The sequence below is a fragment of the Phascolarctos cinereus genome, unplaced genomic scaffold (genome assembly GCF_003287225.1).
Source record: "Phascolarctos cinereus isolate Bilbo 61053 unplaced genomic scaffold, phaCin_HiC Scaffold_2;HRSCAF=192, whole genome shotgun sequence".
Classification (NCBI taxonomy): Eukaryota; Metazoa; Chordata; class Mammalia; order Diprotodontia; family Phascolarctidae; genus Phascolarctos; species Phascolarctos cinereus.
This window is the reverse complement of record NW_027555625.1, coordinates 384577295-384598130: the sequence shown is the minus strand read 5'-3', so window position 1 is coordinate 384598130 and position 20836 is coordinate 384577295. Positions and strand designations below refer to the sequence as shown.

Genomic DNA, 20836 nt, shown 5'->3' with positions numbered 1-20836 from the left:
CATAGAACAAATAGCATAGATTGTGAGGAAAGGTCCCCAAAGTCTTGCTTTAGGGCACCACAAGATCTGAATCTGACACTGCCTTGGCTGGACCAACTGGGACTCTGAATGCGCACTGTGTGCCTGTTACCACTGACCTGGATAGATCTGATATCCTCCTACATGCTCACCACTGTAGCATTGTGGTCTCTGAGTATATGAAACTCTTTACCCTGAAATAGAGGTCAGTAAGGAAGAGCCCCAAATCCTTTGGCGATGGCGGAAAAGACCATGGTGACCACTGCTCCAGGTCCCGCCCCATCCACTTGATATCTACTTGGTGGTCGCCATACTGCTGTTTCAGAACCAGCCCACCTTCTTTGGGGCACAAGAGACGATGGTTGGAGTTGGAAAGAGTTGGCCCCTAGGAGACAGGGAAATGGAGCCATCAGATTGGTCAAAAGTGAGCTCACTGGAGAATCAAGCCAGTGGATACTGGGTTCCTGGGCCCAGCCTTGCTCCTTCTGGCACATGACAGCCTGTCCTGTCAGATCTGCCGGTTGGGGGTCCGGATGAGATGGAAAGATGGGAGGTGCCCAGATGCCCACAGCCAGCAGGTCCGCTGAGTGGTTGATTGCATTCCTGGCCTCCCCCCGGGGTCTTGCCTTCCCCTCCCCTGCAGGCCTTCTGTCAGCCTATGTGCTGACATCCCCCTTCCCTGGCCCCTGCTGCCCACCTTCTGCTTACCCCACTTTGGTGAAGCCAGATGGCCTCAAGCCTTGATTACTTCATCTCCCTTAAAGGCATACCATCTCTCTAGCATCCAGCCTAAGGTCTTCAAAGACTTGCTCTGTCAGGGAATTTTCTTCCTTGGGGTATTGTGGGTGACACCAGGGATGCCCACTTCCAAAGCTGCCTTGCAAAGAGTCACTAGCCCATTCACCTAAGATGAACACTCAGAGTCATAGCGTTCCTTGCAGCTTGGGTTCGAAGCCCTGCTCTAGGTTCTACTATTTACATTGGAGGAGCTTTCTTTCACCTAGATCACCCTTTGGGCTGGGGGAAATCCCCTTTGCCCCCAAGCATCCCTTTGTTCTCCTCCTGGACTCTTCCCTCTAGGGGGATTCAACTCTGAAGTACCATTTTTCCCTTTTATATAGTGAACTTAACAGCAAACTCAAATTCATCAGAAAGTCAACAAGTCTTTTTCTGATATTTATCCAGCCCTGTGCCGGACATTGTGGAAGTGATAAGAGAAAAAGACACAGTGCCTGCCCTCAGGCAGCTCACTGTCTAGTTGGAGTGCTAAGATCCAGATATGAAAGAGTTAGCTAAGGGGGCAGCTAGGTGGCAGTTAGGTGGCATAGTGGATAGAGCACCGGCCCTGAAGTCAGGAGGGCCTGAGTTCAAATTCAGCCTCAGACCAAATACTGCCACTTACTAGCTGTGTGACCCTGGGCAAGTCACTTAATCCCGATTGCCTAAAAATTAAAAAAAGAGTCAGTTAAGCAATAATACTATGCAGTGTCTTCTCAGTGCCAAAGAAAGAGACAGACAGTAATAGAAACACAGGCTATGAAAAACTAGAAGAGGACAGAGAACACAGACACAGAATGTTAGAATTGGAGGGGAGCTTAGAACATGTTACAATATTAGAACCAGTGAAGAAGAATATTTTTAAAGGGTAATTTTCTAATCATTAAAGCTGTCTCACAATAGAACGGTATTTCCTAGGAGGAATTGAGCTCCATCCCTGAAAGTTTTAAAGCATGGTTTGCACGACCCATTGTCAGGACTGCTGCAGCAGGTCACGTAGGACCTCTGAAGTCCCTTCAAACTTTTGATATTCTATGGTTTAAGCACTCGGGAATCTCTTAGATCCTTTCCAGTTGGGCTGTTTTGAAATTCTATAAAGCACTCCCTAACTCCATTGACCATCTCTAAACCATGTTCAGTGAATACCTCCAGGGGAGCAGACAGGCCTTAGGTACTACTACACCAGAATCAGACAAGGGCAAGCCCAGGAGGAAAATTGTCTCAGGTCTGCACATGAATAGTCAAAGGCCTAGTGGGTTTGCACTATGACACTTGTGGCATGCAGGTTAATCATTCATCAGGCCACAACCCAGGGACCTCAGTAGGTGGGCTCAGTGGAGCAGGTAATTGCCTGTGTATAGCAACTTCATTAGCTGCTGCATCCCTATTGGCTCCTGGCCAGGTTGCTCCTAGGTCTCAGCCTAGGACCATCATCTGACTCTTCTATCCTCATCCCTCTTGTGCCTTGGCAAGATCAACCAGCCCTCTAGCTTTGGAACTATCCAGCTGCACTTGGATACCAGCTGCTCTTCTTCCTCTCTAGATGGAAATGCCATCCCACAAATATGCTTGTGGCATCTTGGGCACGTCACTTGGCCTTATTGAGTCTCCCTCTTCTATAAAAGAGGGACACTAATACCTACCTTTTTTATTGCACAAGGTTGATGAATAATGCCTGGAATGTATTACCTCCCCTTCTCTACATCATAGAACCTCACTATTCCTTTAAAATATATTCAAGCACTAGCTTCTTCATGAAGCCTTTCTTGATCTCCCCAACTGGGAGTGCTCTCCTTTCCAAACCACCTTGTATTTAACTGCCTGCATTTGTGTTTATCTCTAGTATTTGTTCTGTACATATATGTATACATACATATATACACACGTATATGTACATACATATATGTGCGCATATATATTTGTGTGTTGATGAATAAAGGTATGTGAAAGAGATTCACTCATGTAAGTCCTCAAATGACCCCTCTGAGCTCCAGTTCAACACTTCCGGTTGCTTGCTTTTATATCTTCACAGTGACACCTTGCTAACAGCTCAAACTCAGCATACTCCAAATGCTGAATTCGTCATTTTCCCTCCCCAAAACTGCCTTTTCTCCCAACTTCCCTACTTCTGTTTGTGGCGTCACTATTCTTGGCACTACCAGTTAGCTAGACTGGAAACCTCAGAATCATCTTTGGCTCTTCTCTCTCCCTCATCCTCCACATCCAATCAGTTGCCAAGTCCTCCTGATTGTACCTCCACAGTATCTCTCTTCCCTGTCCCCTTTTCTTCACTCACACTGCTGTCACCTTGGCTGAGTCCCCCTTCACCTCTAAGTCAGACTATTCAAGTAACCTGGTTACCTGTCTATCCATTCTTGTACAAGTAGTTCGTGTTTACAAAGTATTTTAAGTTTGCAAAACACTTCACATAACACAGTCTCATTTATTTCTCACAACAACCCTGCTAGTTGACTGCTGTCACCCCCAACTTACCCTTGTACCTTTATTTCAACCTATGTCCCTTTATTGTCTCTAGGATAAAAGCTGACCCTTCTATTTGGCATTTAGGCACAGTTCTTGGCACACAACAGGTACTTAATCAACGCTTCTTGATTTGGCTTCACAACTTGGCCTCAACTTACACATATTTCCAGCCTCATTGTATACTCTATGATCTCGCCACACTGGCTTTCTTTCTGTTCCTTGCACATGACACTCATCTCTCATCTCTGTGCCTTTGCATTGGCTGTTTCCCATTCCTGGAATGCAGTGCCTCCTCACCTCAGCCTCACAGAATCTTTCTCTTCCTTTAAGATGTAGTTCAAGAACAGCTGCTAGCGTTCTCCTTTCCAAGTTACCTTGTATTTAACTACTTTGCATTTAATTGTGTTTATTCTCTTTGAAATACAAAGAGAATAGAATACAGAACAAATAGTTCTGTATGTATACGTCTGTCTGTCTGTGTGTGTGTGTGTATATGTACTTGTTCTCTCTGTTAAAATGTAAGATCTCCTACTCTTTCATACTTCGTATTTGAGAGGTAGCTAGTGTCACAATGCTGGCCGTGGAATCAGGAAGTTCTGAGCTCAGATCTGATCTCAGACATCTACTAGTCATGTGACCCTGGGCAAGTCATTTTTGCCTTAGTTTCCTCAGGTATAAAATGAGGATTATAATAGTACCTACCTGACCAGGCTGTGAAGATCAAATGAGATAATATTTGTAAAAAGCACTTAGCACAGTCTCTGTCACATCATAGGCACCATATAAAGGCTTAGTCCCTTCCCCTCTGAATTCTTAGTGCCTGGCCCATTTTAGTTGCTTCACAAAAGCTTGTTGATTGATTTATACACTTTACCTTGGACCCAGCTGGACTACCAGTTACCCCTAACTCCTTCCTGACTCAATGGATTCGCACAGGTCATTCCCCATGTCTGGAATGTGCTCCCTATTCTTCTCTTTCTTTGGCAGTCCTTCTCTTTTCTTCCTTCATGGCCTCCCCAAGTCCCTCGACGAAGCCTTTTCTGATTTCTCTTTCACTTTTCAAATTTTCTTTTGGCGGTTTGTCTGGTCCGCTTCTCAATCTGTACTCTTCTGTCTACATTCTCAGGAGCAGATAGCCCCCTCCTTATCCCTCCCTCTACATCTTTTGTGAAGTACCTCCACATTTTTTTACCCTCTCTGCAACAGACCTGTTTGGCTACAGTTGACATTTTGCTGTATCCTGGTGAAACTTTTGAGGTGTGGCAGAGGACAGCGCTGGACCTGGAGTCGAGAACACCTTTGTGGGAGCCGCTGCTTGGAGATGGAGGGAGCACATTCAGTGTGGCGGTGGGGCCCATCTCTGAATGGAATCAGGATGCTGCTGTGGGGGGGGGGCTGGACAAGAAGGTCAGTGAGCCACTGTTATGGGAGCTCTTTCTTCAGGCTGGGTTGTGGTCAACACTGACATGCCCAAGGACAGAGTCATGAGTCAGCACCAAGGCTATGGATCTGTGGAATTCCTGAGTGAGGAGGGCGCTGACTATGCCATTAAGATCATGAATATGATTGAACTGTATGGGAAGGCAATACAAACGAACAAACAGGCAGCTCACAACAAGAACCTATTTGTGGAGGCCAACATTTTCATAGGGAACCTAAATCCTGAGATCATTGAGAAGCTGCTCTGTGATACCTTCAGCACCTTTGGGGTTATTTTACAGACTCCTAAGATGATGCAAGACCCTGACACAGGCAACTCCCAGGGCTATGCCTTTATTAATTTTGCTTCATTTGATGCCTCTGATGTAGCAGTTGAAGCCACGAACAGGCAATACCTGTGTAATGGACCTATCACAGTATCTTATGCCTTCAAGAAAGACTCTAAGGGTGAATGCCATGGCTCTGCAGCCAAATGACCTCTGGCAGCACAGAACCCTTTGTCTCAGGCAGATCGACCACATCAGCTATTTGCTGATGCACCATCGCCATCCTCTGCCCCTAATCCTGTTGTGTCTTCCTTGGTATCTGGGCTTCCTCTACCAGGTATGCCCTGCCAGGCTCATTCCCACCTCCAGTGTCACCTCCTAGAGACCTTCCCCCAGGAATACCCCTAGTCATGCCTCCCCCACCTATGCCTCCTGGGGCTAGAGCTCATGGCCCTCCATCAGCAGGAACCCCTGGGGCTGGACATCCTGGAAACGTACACACATCCCCATCCATTCTCCCCAGGTGAGATGCCTTATCCTGGTATTTCTCAGATGCAGTTTACCCACCATAGTCCCCGTGGCTTGGGACACCCCCTGCAGGGTCCCCAGGCTCAGGGGGGACAGCCTCCTCCACAACCACCACCAGGAGACCCCCCTTCTATTGGAATACCACCCTGCCTTTTGGATCTCCCATGGGTCACCTAGGCCCTATGGTATATGAGGACTTCTAATAATGCCCCACCACGGATACAGCAGTACAGCAGTCCTCCTCAACCTCCACCTTATGGCTACCAAAGAGGTCTCTTCCTTGCCCCTTTCCACCCTCCAGTATCCCCTTGTGGTGCACTTCACACTCCTCTTCCTCAGTACAGCCAAATTTCTCTACAACCTATTGTACTCCTCTGAGTACTGTCACTGTCTTTCGGACCAGTCAGAGGAACTGTTGCCCCCTGGGCCTGGGGCACCCCTTTCTTCCTCAAATTTGACCTATTTTCCAGTGTAATTTTTTTCTCTCACTGGACATTTTTCTAAATTGGGCTCCACTTCTTCCCCAAATATTGACAGTGAATAAAGTTTGATCCCTTGTTTAAAAACAAAACAAAACAAAACACCTGTGTTCAATTCAGCTTCAGACACATTCTCTGCGTGGTTCTGGGAAAGTTAGTTATTGCCTGCCTTAGTTTTCTCATCTGTAAAATTGGGATAATAGCGCTTCATAGGGTTTTGTGAGAATAAAATGAGATAATTTATTAAAATGAGATAATTTGCAAACTTTAAAGCACTCCATCAATGCTAGGTACTATTCTTTCCTATCTGATGAGGCCTAAACTCTAAACTATTTTCCTCCATCCAAATCCCCCTCTCAAATATTTCTGGGTAAGCATCCCTCTTAGGGTCACTCACAACTTGCACAGCCACGTTCTTCCCGGAGTCTAAATTAACGCAACCACACCTCATCCTGCCCCCATAGCCACAGCAAAATTCCCTTTCAAAAACAAAGGGTTCAGAAGGTGGAGGAGGGTGGCTTGTCTAAGATTTTGTGGAGCAGTAAGAGGAGTAGTAGATTTGGAATTGGGGCTCAAATACTGTTACTTGCTAGCTATGTGCCCTTGGGTCAATTTCACTCTCTGGGCCTTAATTCCCCCATCTGTAACATGGGGGGGAGGGGGGGCGCGACGGCTGGATAACCTTTAAAATCCTGTCCAGCTCGGACAGTCGGAGATCTGTTCGGATATCTGTGTAGCCCTGCCAGGTGAATGTCGTCCGGGGTGAGACAGAGGTGCTGTGCCCTCGATCCTAACACCATCCAGCTGCGGGGCTGCCCACACCACCCCTCTCCACCTGTAGACCCGAGGGCGCGCTCCCAGAACCCTTCTCCCCAGTGCAAGCCCCTTGACTAACCCCCAGTCCCAACCCCGGAGGCCTGGGCTGGGGTGTGGGGGTGGAGAACGCGGGCTAGCGGGGGAGGGACCGGTGTTGGGGACCCCAGCGGGCGACAAACCGGTTCGCCTCTCCCGAGAGCCGAGGCGGGGAGCCGGGAGCAGCCCTGTCTCCTCCTCCTACTCGCCCTCTCCCTTCCTCCCTTTCCTCCGCCTTCTCCCCGGCGGGGACACACCTCCTCCAACTTTCTCAGCTCGTACTTGCTTCTCCCCGAGCTGGCCGCCGCTGCCTGCGCCTCCTTGCCCTCCGCGCCCCCGACCCGGACCCCGCTCGCCCTTCGGAGCTCGCCTCCCGTCCACGCCCATGGAGGCGGCCCGGCCCGTCCTGCCACTCCGGGTCTGAAGGTTCAGCATAGAACGGCTCCGAGGAGACGCCCTGCTCACGCTGGGCACCCGCCGGTAGGTGATAGCCTCCGACCGGGCATACCTGCGCCATCGAGGTGTGTGCGCGTGCGGGGTCGGAGCTGGGGGTGGGGGGCGGCTGGGGGGGCTGAACGTGGAGGCAAGAAGAGTTAGGCACGTACCTCTACGGGCATGGGGCAATGTACTGGAAAGAGCTGATTTCAGGAACGTGTCAGAAAACTGAGTTCTGGTTCTGGTCCTGGTTCTGTGCCTAATTAGCCCTGTGAACTTAAGCAAAGCACCACCGCCACTCCCCAGACCTCCCTCCCGCCTCAGTTTCCTCATCTTTAAAATGAAGGAGTTGGAGTGGAAGGGCTCTAAATTCTATTCCAGTTCTGATCTAAGGGCTCTTCCAGGCCTGATGTGGGGTTTTGTAAATTCTTTCAGTTTTGACATTCTAGGATTCTATGAAGATAGGAGGGTGAGGATGTGATAGTCCCAAAGAGCTTTCTCTCTCTTGGAAACTTGGAAACTTTGCAGGGAATTTGTTCTCTTAAGTAGTTTTTCTGGGGGCTAGAGTACTGAATTTGAAGTCAGGAAGACCTGGATCCAAATTCTGCCTCAGATACTCACTGCTTGTGTGACCCTGGATAAGTCACTTCTTTTGGCCTTAGTTCCCAATCTGTAAAATGAGGGTGCTGGACTCGGCCCTTCCAGCAATAAATCGACAGTCCCTGTCAGATAAATTGGGGCGGGAGTTAGGAGGAAAGAGAAAATGTAGGCTCCCTTAGGAACGTGAGGCTATGGTTGGGATCAGAAAGGGTTCAGTGTCCTGGCGGCTGTTTCTTTGAGTTTTGGTGTCTTCTTTCTTTGTAACTTTTCTTCCCCCCACTGAGAATTGACATGCCTTCCTGGTAGAAAAGAAGCTGGGATCTTTTAGCAGGATGTGAACTCCTTGAGGGCAAGAGATTGTTGAATTTTTTTGTTTGTTTATATTCAAATAGTCTTGCACAGTTTAATGCAAGTAGTAGGTGCTTAAGGATAGAGACTGGGTTTCCACTTTCATTGATACAAGGAATTCCCAAGAGGAAACTCCTGCTAAGGCAACATGTTGTCTTATAGAGTAGCCTAGAGCACCATGAGGTTAAGTGACTTGCCCAGGGTCATACATCATGTATACACATGTGTATGTATACACACACATATATACACATCTAAAATAAATATATATATATAATAAACATATACATATATGTATATCTCAGAAGAGGGACTTGAATCTGGGTCTTTCTAACTTTAAAGCCAGCTTTACTATAATACCTTGCTGATATCTTAAATAGGCACTCTTTTTGGATTATAATTAGGTTTTGCGTACCTGGTGGGGAGAAAGTAAAATTTCCTGTTAGAACTGGAAAAGACCTTGGAACACAGAGTTATCAAAACTTGAAGGAATATTAGAACACAGATTGTTAAATTTAGAAGGGACTTTAGAACACAGAACATAGACTGTTAGACCTGGAAAGGATCTGGAAACAGCTAATGCTAGATCTGGGTTTGAACATGCATGAAATTACTTGTCTCAACTGAGTGTTTCTGGGCCAGCACTCAGGGTGGGGCACTGTTGGGGGGGGAGGCATTGCCAACTTGTGTCCTCAGAGGGTTATCAGCAGTAAGTGTAGCTGGAGGAAGTGTCCAGGGGATGTGAGTCAGTGGAGAAATGTGTATCAATGTGTAGACTGGGGGGGGGGGCTATATTGTAAACTATTGGGGTTTGTAACACCAATAAATCCAACCAATATTTGTTGAGTGCCTATTATGTGTAAGACGCTATCTGCTTGGGGTGTGTGTTGGGGGGAGGGTGCAGAAGGTTTACCTGCACTTATGATACTAGGTAGAGCTGCTTGCTTTGTTCAACTAGACCAAGGCTGATTATGGCTATTGAACACTGATATGTATCTCCTATAAGTCCTATGGAGGGAGGGGACAGCCTGCAATCACAGAGTCAGATCAGTTTTCTTCTCAAGGTGGGAGATTTCAGGGAATAAGTTGAGTTATTAGATGGGACTTATTCAGTCCTGCTATTACCTGGGCTAGTTGTCTGGGCTGATTAATGTCATGGACTGTCTTGGAAGAAGCACACCCAGTGGGTGTGCTGAAATGGTCTTTTCTCTATCCTGAGCTATTGGACTTAGCAGCCTGTGTTCAATCCCTTGGGAGCTAAGGTTTGGGGTGGGAGGGGAGATTATTTATAGAACATAGAATGTCAGGGCTAGAAAGGACCTAAGAGATCATCTAACCCACTTACCCAACCCCTTTTACAGAAGAGGAAACTGAGATCCAGAAGTCTCACAATCATAAAGAATATAAAGTATTACTATTGTTGTCACTTTCGCTACATTTTCTGATGTGCTTGTAGTCGTCCTTCCCAAGCTGTCCTCTCAGATGTTCTCAGAGTAAGTTTAAGACCTGGTATACACCAAGAAGCTTGGGCTTCCTTCAGCTCCTTCCTGCCTTGCCAAGCTTCCCCAGGACTTTCCCATTTCTCATGGCTTAGACCATCCTGGAAGTAGTGGCAAGACTGTTTCCCACCCCCCCCTCTATTCCCCATAGAGCCCCTCGAGATGGTTTGGGCATAGTGGGTACCCATTCCACAGTTTTGATTGCAACCGATCATTAGCCTATCTTTAGCTGCAGGCATCTGTGGCCATAGCTGTGTAATGGTCTCTGGACTGGCTCTGTGAGTCTTCTCACTCAAGGTTAGTTGTATCAGAATTGACTCTCAAGGTAGGGTTCGGGGTGGGGCAAGGGTGATAGGAGGGGAGGTCTAAAAGTTTCAGAAAATGAACCAGGGAAGAAATGGTGAGATTCCAACTGGGATGCTTTATAGTGGAAAATGCATTGAACTGGGGACTGGAGACCTAGGTTTGAATCCAGGTCTGCTGATGACTTACTTTGTGATCATTTGGAAGCTACTTCCCCTCTCTGAGCCTTGGCTTATTTCTTCCTTTGTAAAATGGGGGTAATAATACCTGTCCTTACCTTCCTAGGGTAGCTGTGTAGCTTAAACAAGATTGGGAAGTCAAGGCGGAAAGCATGAAGTCCTATATGCAGAGTATTACTGCTATTGTCATTGTGGGCTTGCTTTTCCCATGCCTCTTACTGAACTCATGGCTGCCCTTCCCAAATCCTTCTCTAAGATGTTCTCAGAATGAGCTTAAGATCTAGTGTGCACCAAGACACTTGGGTTCTCTTTAGCCCCTTTCTTCCAAACCCATCTCCCTCAAGACTTGCCCATTTCTTAAACGGGCTTGGTTCCTCCTGGAGGTGAGTCACCCCACTGTCACCCAACTGGAGCTGGGGAACAGCTTCATCTTTGATGCCGGTGACTCTTGTTTGCTGAGCTCAGGGACTTTGTGGAATTACTTCCTTTTTGTAAAAAATACTCACCATTATTTCACAAAGTTTTGAACTAGACAATCTTCCAGGTCCAAGATTATTTGATTCCATGACTTGCTGCTAAAATTCCTCCTTAAGCCTTTACAGCCTCTTTTAGAAATGCCTTTTCTTTTTTTTAACTCCCCTGTTTCTGTCAGGGGCATCCCTGTTCCCATCATCTAGACTCAAAACCTTGGAGATACCTTTGACTTTCCTTGTCCGGTGCACCTCCTCCCATTTCCTATCGCTCACCACTTATGTCAGCTCTAACTCTTCTTGAATCCGTCTCCTCTCTACTCATGGTGACACTGAGTTAACTTAGTTCTATTTAATTCAGCCAGCATTTATGAGCTGCCTCTTAAGTGTAAGGTGCTATGCTAAATCCTAGAGACACAGGGACAAAAAAGAAAACTAGTCTCTGCCCTTAAAGCACTTACATTCTACTGTGGGGTGGGTAGTCTGTGCAACATAAAAACATACAAGTAAATACAAAATAACTTGAGGAAGGAGAGAGCCCTCACAGTGAGGGAGATCAGAAAAGACTTCTTCCAGGAGGTAACTAACACCTTAGCTGAGTTTTGAAGGAAGCAAAGAGTTGTCCCAACACTTTTACTTGGCTCTCCCTCTTAAAGAAAATACAATAGCTTCTTTTTTGTTTTTAAGTTTTATTTTCCATTCTAAATTTTCTCCCTCTCTCCAGCCTTTCTTCCACCCATTGGGAAAGCAAGAAATATGATGCCCATTACACATATGAAATCGTGCAAAACATACATCTATATTGCAGGGGAAAAAACAGGAAAAATAAAGTGAAAAAATGTGCTTCAATTTGCACTCAGAGTCCATCAGTTCTCTCTCTGGACGTGGATAGTGTTTTTCATCATGTGTCTTTGGGAATTGTCATGGTCCATTGTATTGATCAGAGTAGCTAAGTCATTTACTGTTGATCATTGTTTCAATATCGCTGTCACTGTGTACAGTGTTCTCCTGGTTCTGCTCACTTCACTTTGCATCAGTTCATATAAATCTTCCCAGGGTTTTCTTAAATCATCCCCCTTGTCATTTCTTATAGCAAAATAGCATTCCATGGCAATGATATGCCACAGCTTGTTCAGCCCTTCCCCAATAATGGGCATCCCCTCGATTCCCAATTCTTTGCAACCACAACAAGAGCTGCTATGAATATTTTGTACATATAGGTCCTTTTCCTTTTTCTTGAATCTCCTTGAGATACGGACTTAGTAGTGATATTGCTGAGTCAAAGGGCATAAACAGTTTTATAGCCCTTTGGGCATTCACTATATAGGTCTCCTAACTAGTCTCCCTGCATCCATATTGCCTACTTCTAGTTCACCATGTATATGCTGCCAAAATAATTTTCCTAATGCTGCTTTCCTGCTCAAACACTATTACTAGCTCCACGTTGAGCTTGTAGGATAAAAGACCAACTCCTTGCTTTGGCTTTCAAGGCCGACATGGTCTGGCTTGAAACCACCTTTCCAGGTTTATCTCCTATTGATTCCCTTAGCATACACTGCATTTTAGTTAGACTGGACTACTTTCCAGTCCTTAGATTCATCCTGTTTCCTCTGGACTCTGTGCATTTGTATAGCCCATTCTTTCAGCCTGGACCATACTCATTCTACATCTCTGTTTGTTGATACCCTTTTCTTCCTTTGCAGCCCTGCTCCGATGCCAGTTCCTTCATGGAACCATGCTGGATCCCAGCTCCCATCCCTCGGCTCAAAGTGATCCTTCCTCCATCTTTCCTGCCTCTCTGCCCCCTCCTATGCATTTATCCCGTTCTATCAAGTGTGGTTTGTCTACATGTCTTTTCTCCTATTATTATTAATAGGAGTAATGACAATAATTGTAGCTGACATTTACATAGTGCCTTAAAGTTTACAACATCCTCATTATAACCTTGTGAGGGAGGTAGTATAAATATCATTATCCCCATTTTATACATGAGACTACTGAGACCTGGAGAAGTTAATTGACTTGCCTAGAGTCACGTAGCTAGCAAATGGTGGAGCTAGGATGCTGAACCAGATCTTTGGACGTAATTTCTGGGGCCTGTGGGTAGCTCAGTGCCTGACACATAGCTGGTACTTCATAAATGATTGTTGACTGAGTACTGGGTTATTTTTCATCTTTGTATCCTTAGTCCTGTTCACTAAGGGGCCCTAGAAATCATTCCAACCCCCTCATTTTTCATATGAAGAAACAGAGGCTTGGAGAGAGGGAGGAGTAATAATGCATCCTCCTTTTTCTAGCTATAAGAGCCTTCCAGAGTTCAAGAGGCCATATGGCTGATGCGTTACCTGGAGGGCCAGGAACAGCTGCGTGTGTGTGTGTGTGTGCGTGTGTGTGTGTGCACATGTGCATGTGTGTGTGTGTGTGTGTGTGTGTGTGTGTGTGTGTGTGTGTGTGTATAGTGGGGAAAAGGGAGGAAGATTGGATAAGACTCATAGGAAAGGATTCATGGGAATTCCCATCAGGCTCCAAAGCCCACAGCTGTTGGCCTCCATGCGGGTAGAACAGGACTGTTCGTGCCACCTGTGTGGTGATGTTAGCATATGCATGTGGGCTTGTGTCCCCATGTGCATCCAAGCAGTTGGGTTCCCCTCAAGTCCCCCCTAATCACCTGAAGAACCAACAGGTTCCTAGGAGGGTCTTTCAGAAAGCCAGATCGCTCTAATTCAGCCCTGGGTCCCGAAGTGTGGGAGAGGTCCACTGCCAAGGTGGTAGTTGTAGAATCCTAGAATCACAGTATCTCAGAGCTACAAGGAACATTGGAGGACCTTGAGTTCCACACATACATGAGTAGGAATCTACTTTACAGCATTCTCCAAGAGTGACCATTTGGCTTCTTGAAGACCTCCACCAATGAGGGACTCATTCATTACCTTATCAGGCATTCCCATTCCACTTTGGAACAGCTTGAATTGTTCAGATACTTTCCCCTTTTGTTGTTCAGTTGTTTCAGTCTCCTTGTGACCCCATTTGGGGTTTTCTTGGCAATGATACTGTAGTAGTTTGCCATTTCCTTCTCCAACTCATTTTACAGATGAGGAAACTGAGGCAAACAGGGTTAAGTGACTTGCCCAGGGTCACAAACTAGCAAGTGCCTGAAGCCAGATTTGAACTCAGGTCTTCCTGAGTCTAGGCCCATTGCTCTATCCACTGTGCCACCCAGCTGCTCTACTTTTCCCTTTGCTAAACCCAAATCTGCCTTCTTCCAACTTTCATGGCCTGCATCTAGTTTTCCCTTCTAGGGCCACCAGAACTACTTGAATCTTTCTTCCACGGATCAGCTCTTTAAACGTCAGATCGTCTACCCTTTTCTGGAGTCTTGGTCTGGTTTGGTATGGGTCTGGAATTGTTTGGTTCCCGAAACCAACATGATTCTTCCTGGTTTTTGGAGCAATAGAGCTGGGAGCAGAACCCTGTTGTTCCATGACCCTGGGATGTTGATTTCTTGGTAGGTGGGAGATTTTAATTTTTAGGACCATGAGTATTTATTGCCAATAATATGTGATTTCTGGAATGGGCTCTGGCCCAGGAAAATTGGCATCCAAGCAACGGAAAAAGATAAGGATTTGCTGGCTGGGTTGGAGATGCTGAGGAAGAGAGAGATTACATAGATAAGTGAGGGATCCCTCATGAATATCAGGGGAGGAAAAGAACTTATTGACATATGGTATATTGAAAAGAACCCTGGGGATCAAAGTTATAGGCCTGGCTCAACCATTCACTTGCTGTGTGACCTCAGGCTATTCACTACCTCTGTCTGGACCTCAGTTTCTTTGTCTATAGCACCAGGGGGTTGGCTTTTAGCTTTTGTATTCTGTGATATGTCACTTTGGGTTTGCTGGTCCTATCTCCCTTATAAAAAAACTTCTCTGAAGTTCTCTGGAGGCATGGGACTTCAAGTATATTTTCAAATATTTATTTTTTCCCTTCCATCCCCAATTCTCCGTAGCTCTGTCCCAGAGGGACAGTGTTGGGCCTCTGAGCACAGGGACCTATTAATTATTGTTGCAGACAGGGTATCTCCTGCTAGAGTGTAAACTCCATGAGGGCAAGAACTACATTTTATCCAAAGTTTACATCTTTTCCGATCATCTAGTAATGACTTCCTCATACTATAATATACACTTGCTAAATGTTTGCTGAATAGCTGAATGAATGAAAGATGAATGAGTGGGGCTATAAACAATGACTGTTTCTTTAGTGCTTAACAGCGTACGGAGTAGTTTCCCACAATATCCTCATTGTGTAGGGAGGTGGTACAAGAATATTATCTCCACTTTACAGATAAGGAAACAGTAGCTAAAGTGGTTTAGGGTTATGGCTCTTAGAGCTGGAAGGTATTATAGAGATCATAGAGAGTCCAACCTCTCATTTTGCAGATAAGGAAATCTAGGCCCAGACAAGGGGAGTAATGTGTCCAGCCAGGCTGTCTAACTTCACATGCTATCATGTTTTGGAGCCAATATTTGAACCCTTGTCTTCTGACTTCTGGGCAGCTAGATGAGGCAATGGATAAAGCACTGGGCCTGGAGTCAGGAAGACCTGAGTTCAAATCTGGCCTCAGACACTTATTAGCTGTGTGACCCTGGGCAAGTCACTTAACTCTGATTGCCTCAGTTTCCTCATCTGTAAAATGAGCTGGAGAAGGAAGGGGCAAACCACTCCAATATCATCTCCATGAAAATCCCAAATGGGGTCATGAAGAGTCAGCCATGACTGAAAAATAACTGAACAACAGCTTCTGACTCACTCTTTTAAGGGAAACAACAACTTTTCTGAAGTCTTGGGATCACTAGGATGGGGTTCAGGATGAGGGTTCTGGTGCTAACAAAAAAAGTGTTTGAGAATAGCAAGTCAAGTCAATAAGTAAACAAACATTTATTATTAATGATAATAATAATGATGATGATGATAGCTAGCATTTATATAGCTCCTACTATGTGCCAAGCACTTTATAAATTCTGTCTCATTTGATCCTCATAACAACCCTGGGAGCTAGATGCTATTAGTTTTATGTTTTACATTTGAGGAAACTGAGTTTTACATTTTACAATTGAGGAAACTGAGACAGGAAGAAGTAAAGTGACTTGCTCAAGGTCACATAGCTAGTAAGTATCTGAGGTGAGATTTGACTTCAGGTCTTCCTTACTTCTGGCCCAATGCTCTATCTACTGGACCACTTAGCTGCCTCCCCTTACTATTGTGTCAGGCACTATGCTAAGGGCTAGGGATACAAAGAAAGGCAAAAACATGGTCTCTGCCCTCAAGGAACTTACATTCTAATAGGGGAGACCATGAGTAACAAGTTGGTAAATACAAGATATATACAGTGGAGGTGGGAGTTACTCTAAGAAGGGAAGGCTTTAGCAGCTGAGGGAAAGGAACTAGGAAAGGTCCCTTGGGGTTTGAGCTGGGTCTTGAAGGAAGCCAGGGAAAGGGAGAAGTGGAGATGGGGGGACTAGAGCATTCCAGGCAAGGGGAACAGCCCTCATGAAGGCATGGAGACAGGAGATGGTGTGTCACGTGGGCAAAGTTACAAGGAGGCTAGTATTGCTGAAATGTAGTTTGTGGAAGAGAGGAACGTTTAAGGAGCCTGGAAAGATAGGAAGAGGCCAGGAAGAGCTTTAAATGCCCAAGAGAGGAGTTCATGTTTGATTCTGCAGGTAATAGGGAGCCACTAGAGCTCATGGGGTGGAGAGAGGAGGAGGTGTGACATTTTTGTAGGAAAATCTCCTTGGTTGTTGAGTGGAGGAGGGATTTAAGGGGGAAGAGGCTTAAGAAACTTGAGACAGGGAGACTAGTTAGGAGGCTCTTCTTGTAGCCAAGGCAAGAGGGGATAAAGGTCTGCACTGGGACTGTGGCTGTGAGTGGAGAGAAGAGGACCTATCAGAGAGACATGAAGGTCGAAGCGACCTGCTTAATTCCAGTTATGCTTAATTCTTCTATACTAATGCTAGAAAATGTCTCAAAGAATAGCAATCATTGTGGATTGTCCTGGTTGGGGAAGGACTATCACGAGGAGGTGGGACATAAGATAGACCGTGTAGGATTTGTATAAGCACTGAGGAACGAGGTGGAGCAGGGTATTCCTAGAGCCAGGGTTGAGAGGGGCTCTTCCCCCCTGCCCTTCCTCCCTCTTTACCTTGATGGAGCTGGGAATCTAACCTAGGGATTGCCTGATTGGAAAGCTGTTCCAGCCTGCCTCAACCTGTTTGTTTGCCTGGGGTTTGCCCCAAGCTGTCCCAGCTCTGCTACATCCTGGCAAAGGGGAGCCTATAGGCACAACTGCAGAAAGCCAAAGGCGAAGGGTGGGGAAGAAGGGAGAGCCGGTTGAAAGCCTGAGAGGCTTTACTTGCACCCTTCTTCTCTTCCCTTCTTCCATATCTCCCTTTCTGAAAAGTGAGGTACGGTATGGGGGAGGGAGAAGAAGCAGGGAGTCCAAAGCTATAACTATAAACTAGTGAAACTGGGCTTATTCTGGGATTCAGGAACAGAAAGAGCTGAGACTGCGGGTCAAGAGACCTGAGTCCTAATCCTGAACTACCACGGACAGGCTGTGTGACCTTAGCCAAGTCACCTCCCCTCTCTACTCCTCAGTTTCTCCATCTGAAAAGAGAGAAGTGAAGTGATTTGTTTAAGGTCAGTCACACAACCCGTCAGTGGCAGAGCATGGACTAGAACCCAGGTCTCCAGACTCACGATCTAGGCCATTTCTGTTATACCAGGCTGCCTTCTCCCCAGGAAGTTTCATGACCACTGAGAGAACACTAAAAAATGACTCATGAATGTTCACACCAAGCTCTGGGTCTGCTTCTGCCATTCTTTGTCACTGACACATGCTTCCTACTGCTGCCAGAATAATCTTCATATATTTGGCCATATCACTTCTCCTTAAAAAGCTTCAGCAGATCCCTGATGCTTCCCTAACAAAATTCAGGCTCCTTTGCCTGGTATTCAAGGTCCTCTATAACCTAGCACTAGCCTCTTTTTAAAATTTTATTTCATATTATTCTCTTCAGTGCAAGATATAGAGGCAGCTAGGTAGTCCGGTGGATAGAGCACTGAACCTGGAATCAGCAAGATCTTAGTTCAAATCCTCACAGACACGTGCCATATGTATGACCTTGGCAAGAGACTTAACCTCTGTCTGACTCTGTTTCCTCATCTGTAAAATGGGATAATAATAATAACAGCTACCACCCAGGGTTGTTGTGAGGATCAGATGAGATAATATTTGTAAAGTGCTCTACATACCTTAAAAGTGTTTCTATAAATGCTCCCTATGAACTGTCCAAAATGGGAAACTCTCTGCTCTTAGAACATGACTTGCGCTTGAATGCTTCCATCCTTCTTCTCAGGCTGTTGTCACCAGAACCCTCTAAGACCACCTGCCTGGTCTTCACCTGTTGAACCATCCTTTAAAATCCAGTTCCAAAGCCAATCCTTGCAGGGACCTCCACTTGATTCCCCCAGGTAGAAACAAGCTTGCCCCACAGACCTTAGCACTTTGTTTTCTGACTATCTTATGCGAGTTCTGAATGACTGTCTTATCCCCTGTGGGAAACTCTGTGTTTCACTTATACCAAGGACAGGGGTCTGCACACAAGAGGTGGTGATTTCCAGGCTATCCCTACCTCTTAATGTACTATGTTTCATTTTCTAAGGACCCTTCTAGTTGTCCAATGTCCTTTAAAGGTGATTGGCATAGGCTTGCTAGGCGGTGGTGCACTGCATAGAGTGCCGGCCCTGGAGTCAGGAAGACCTGAGTTCAAATCTGGCTTCAGACACTTGCTAGCTGTGTGATCCTGGGCAAGTCACTTAACCCTGTTTGCCTCAGTTTCCTCATCTGTAAAATGAGCTGAAGAAGGAAATGGCAAACTACTCCAGTATCTTTGCCAAGAAAACCCAAATAATGGGGCCATGAAAAGTTGGACATGACTGAAACAACTGAACAACGCGAAGCTGATTGGCAGCTCTGACATTCTTTGCTTCTGAAGATTGGGTGTGGCGCTAAGACCCTGCTCTATTAGCACTATCCCAAGGGAAGGAGGGTACAGTGGATCCCTGAGTACCCAAGCAGCAGTGAGTAGTGGGCCTAGAGCAATAGTTTCACCTTCCAGCCTCTTCTGTTATGTCTAGTTTTCTTCTAGACTCTTTTGAATCAGGTGGAACGCCACCCTCTCCTCCCATGCCATTGGCCAGCTAGCATGCCATTGTTATTCTGCTCAGCTACCATTTTGGCCTGGGATGATGCAGGGGATGGTAGCAGGAGAGACACCCACCTGAGAGGCAGCTTACCATGCTCAATTCCTGCCAGAGCTGACTAATACATATTTGACGCAGAGCACAGACTTCCTTGATCCGTTTATTAATGTGATACCAGTGGCCAGGGAAGTTCGTGGATTATTAGCTATAGAGCTGAAAGGAAAATTGGAAGCTAATAATCCAACTACTTCATTTTACAGATGTCAAGAGGAAGACCTAGAAAGGTGAGTGAGTTATCCAAGGTCACACAGATAAGAAATAGCACAGTTAGAATTTGGTTGTAGGTTCTCTGACTGCAAATTTGGTGTTGCTGGGAAGGTAGCCTGTTATAGTGGCTAGAACCTTAGACAGGTGAGTTCTAATCTGTGCTTTGCCAATAATAAGCTGGGTGATCTTGTAGTATAATGTGAAGAACATAGGCTTTGGAGTCAGAGGACCTGGGTTCAAATCTAACCTCTGACCCTAATTGTTTGACCTTGGATGGGTCAAGTAATCTCTCAGGTCCTCAATTTACTTATCTGTGATATGGTGGGGTGGGATTAGACCTTTAAGGTACCTTCTATTGCTAAATCTATGGTCCTATGACCTTGAGCAAATAATTCACTTTTGTGGTTCTCAGCTCCTTTATTTGGGAGCCCTCTTAGTTTATATATATAATAGGGGGTAATAATGCTTGCTTGACCTATGTCACAGGATTGTGAGGTAAGAGCCATGTGAATTGATTTGTAGAGATTTGTAATATTAAAGGGATATCTGTTTCTATAGCTATCCTTACAACAGCCTCTTGAGTTTGGCGAGGTATAAATATCATTATGTCCAGACTTGTGATTTCAATCCTATAAGGAACTCCCAGAGTAGTTGCATACACTGATGAAATTTGGTAACTGGTCTCAATCATTCAATAAACATTTATTAAACACCTATCCTGTGCCAGGCACTCTCCTAAGCACTGGGATTACAAAAAAAGTCAAAAGACAGTCCCTGCCCTCAAGGAGCTTACAATCTGATGGGGGAGACACCATGTAAACAAGTATATAGAAAGCTAGCTATATATAGGATAAATAGGAAATAATTAACAGAGGGAAGTCACCAGAATTAAGGAGAAAGCTTCCTGTAGGAGGTGGTATTTTAGTTGGGACCTAAAAGAAGCCAGGGAGGTCAGTAGTTGGAGATGAAGAAGAGGAGCATTCTAGGCATGGGAGATGGCCTGAGAAAATTCCTGGAGCCGAGAGATAGATGGAACAGCCAGGAGGCCAGCATCACTGGATCAAAGAGTACGTGTCAGGGAGTAAGATATAAGAATACGGGAAAGGCAGGAGAGGGCTAGGTTATGAAGGGCTTTGAACGCCAAACAGAGCATTTTGTATTTGCTCCTGGAGACAATAGGAAGCCACTGGAGTTTATTGAGGTGGAGGTGGGGGGTGACATGATCAAACTTCAGGAAAATCACTTTAGTGGCTGAATGGAGGATGGATTAGAGTGGGGAGAGACTTGAGGAAGGCAGCTTCCCCCCAGCAGACTGTTGCAACAGTCAGGAATTGGGAGATAAGGGTCTGCACCAGAGTGGTGGCACTGTCAGAGGCCATATTCAAGAGATATTGCAAAGGTGAAATCAACAGACCTATACGCAACTTGTAGTCTCCAAGAGTGACCTGAGGTATGAGAAGTTAAATGACATTCATTCACACAGCTCTTCTGTGTCAGAGGTAGGACCTTTCCGAACCCAGGTCTTCTCAGTTCCACGGCTTGCCCTCTGTCAGGATATGTCTCTCATGTAAATATTATTCTACCAGTTTTATTGAAAAGAAAACTGACCCTCAGGGGGTGAAGTAACTT

The 20836-nt window shown here is 45.8% G+C and overlaps 1 pseudogene; it reads left to right on the top strand.

Moving 5' to 3' along the window:
• The first annotated feature begins 255 nt into the window (after window positions 1-255).
• LOC110192871 (splicing factor 3B subunit 4 pseudogene) lies at window positions 256-5716 on the top strand (annotated as a pseudogene).
• Window positions 5717-20836: the final 15120 nt, after the last annotated feature.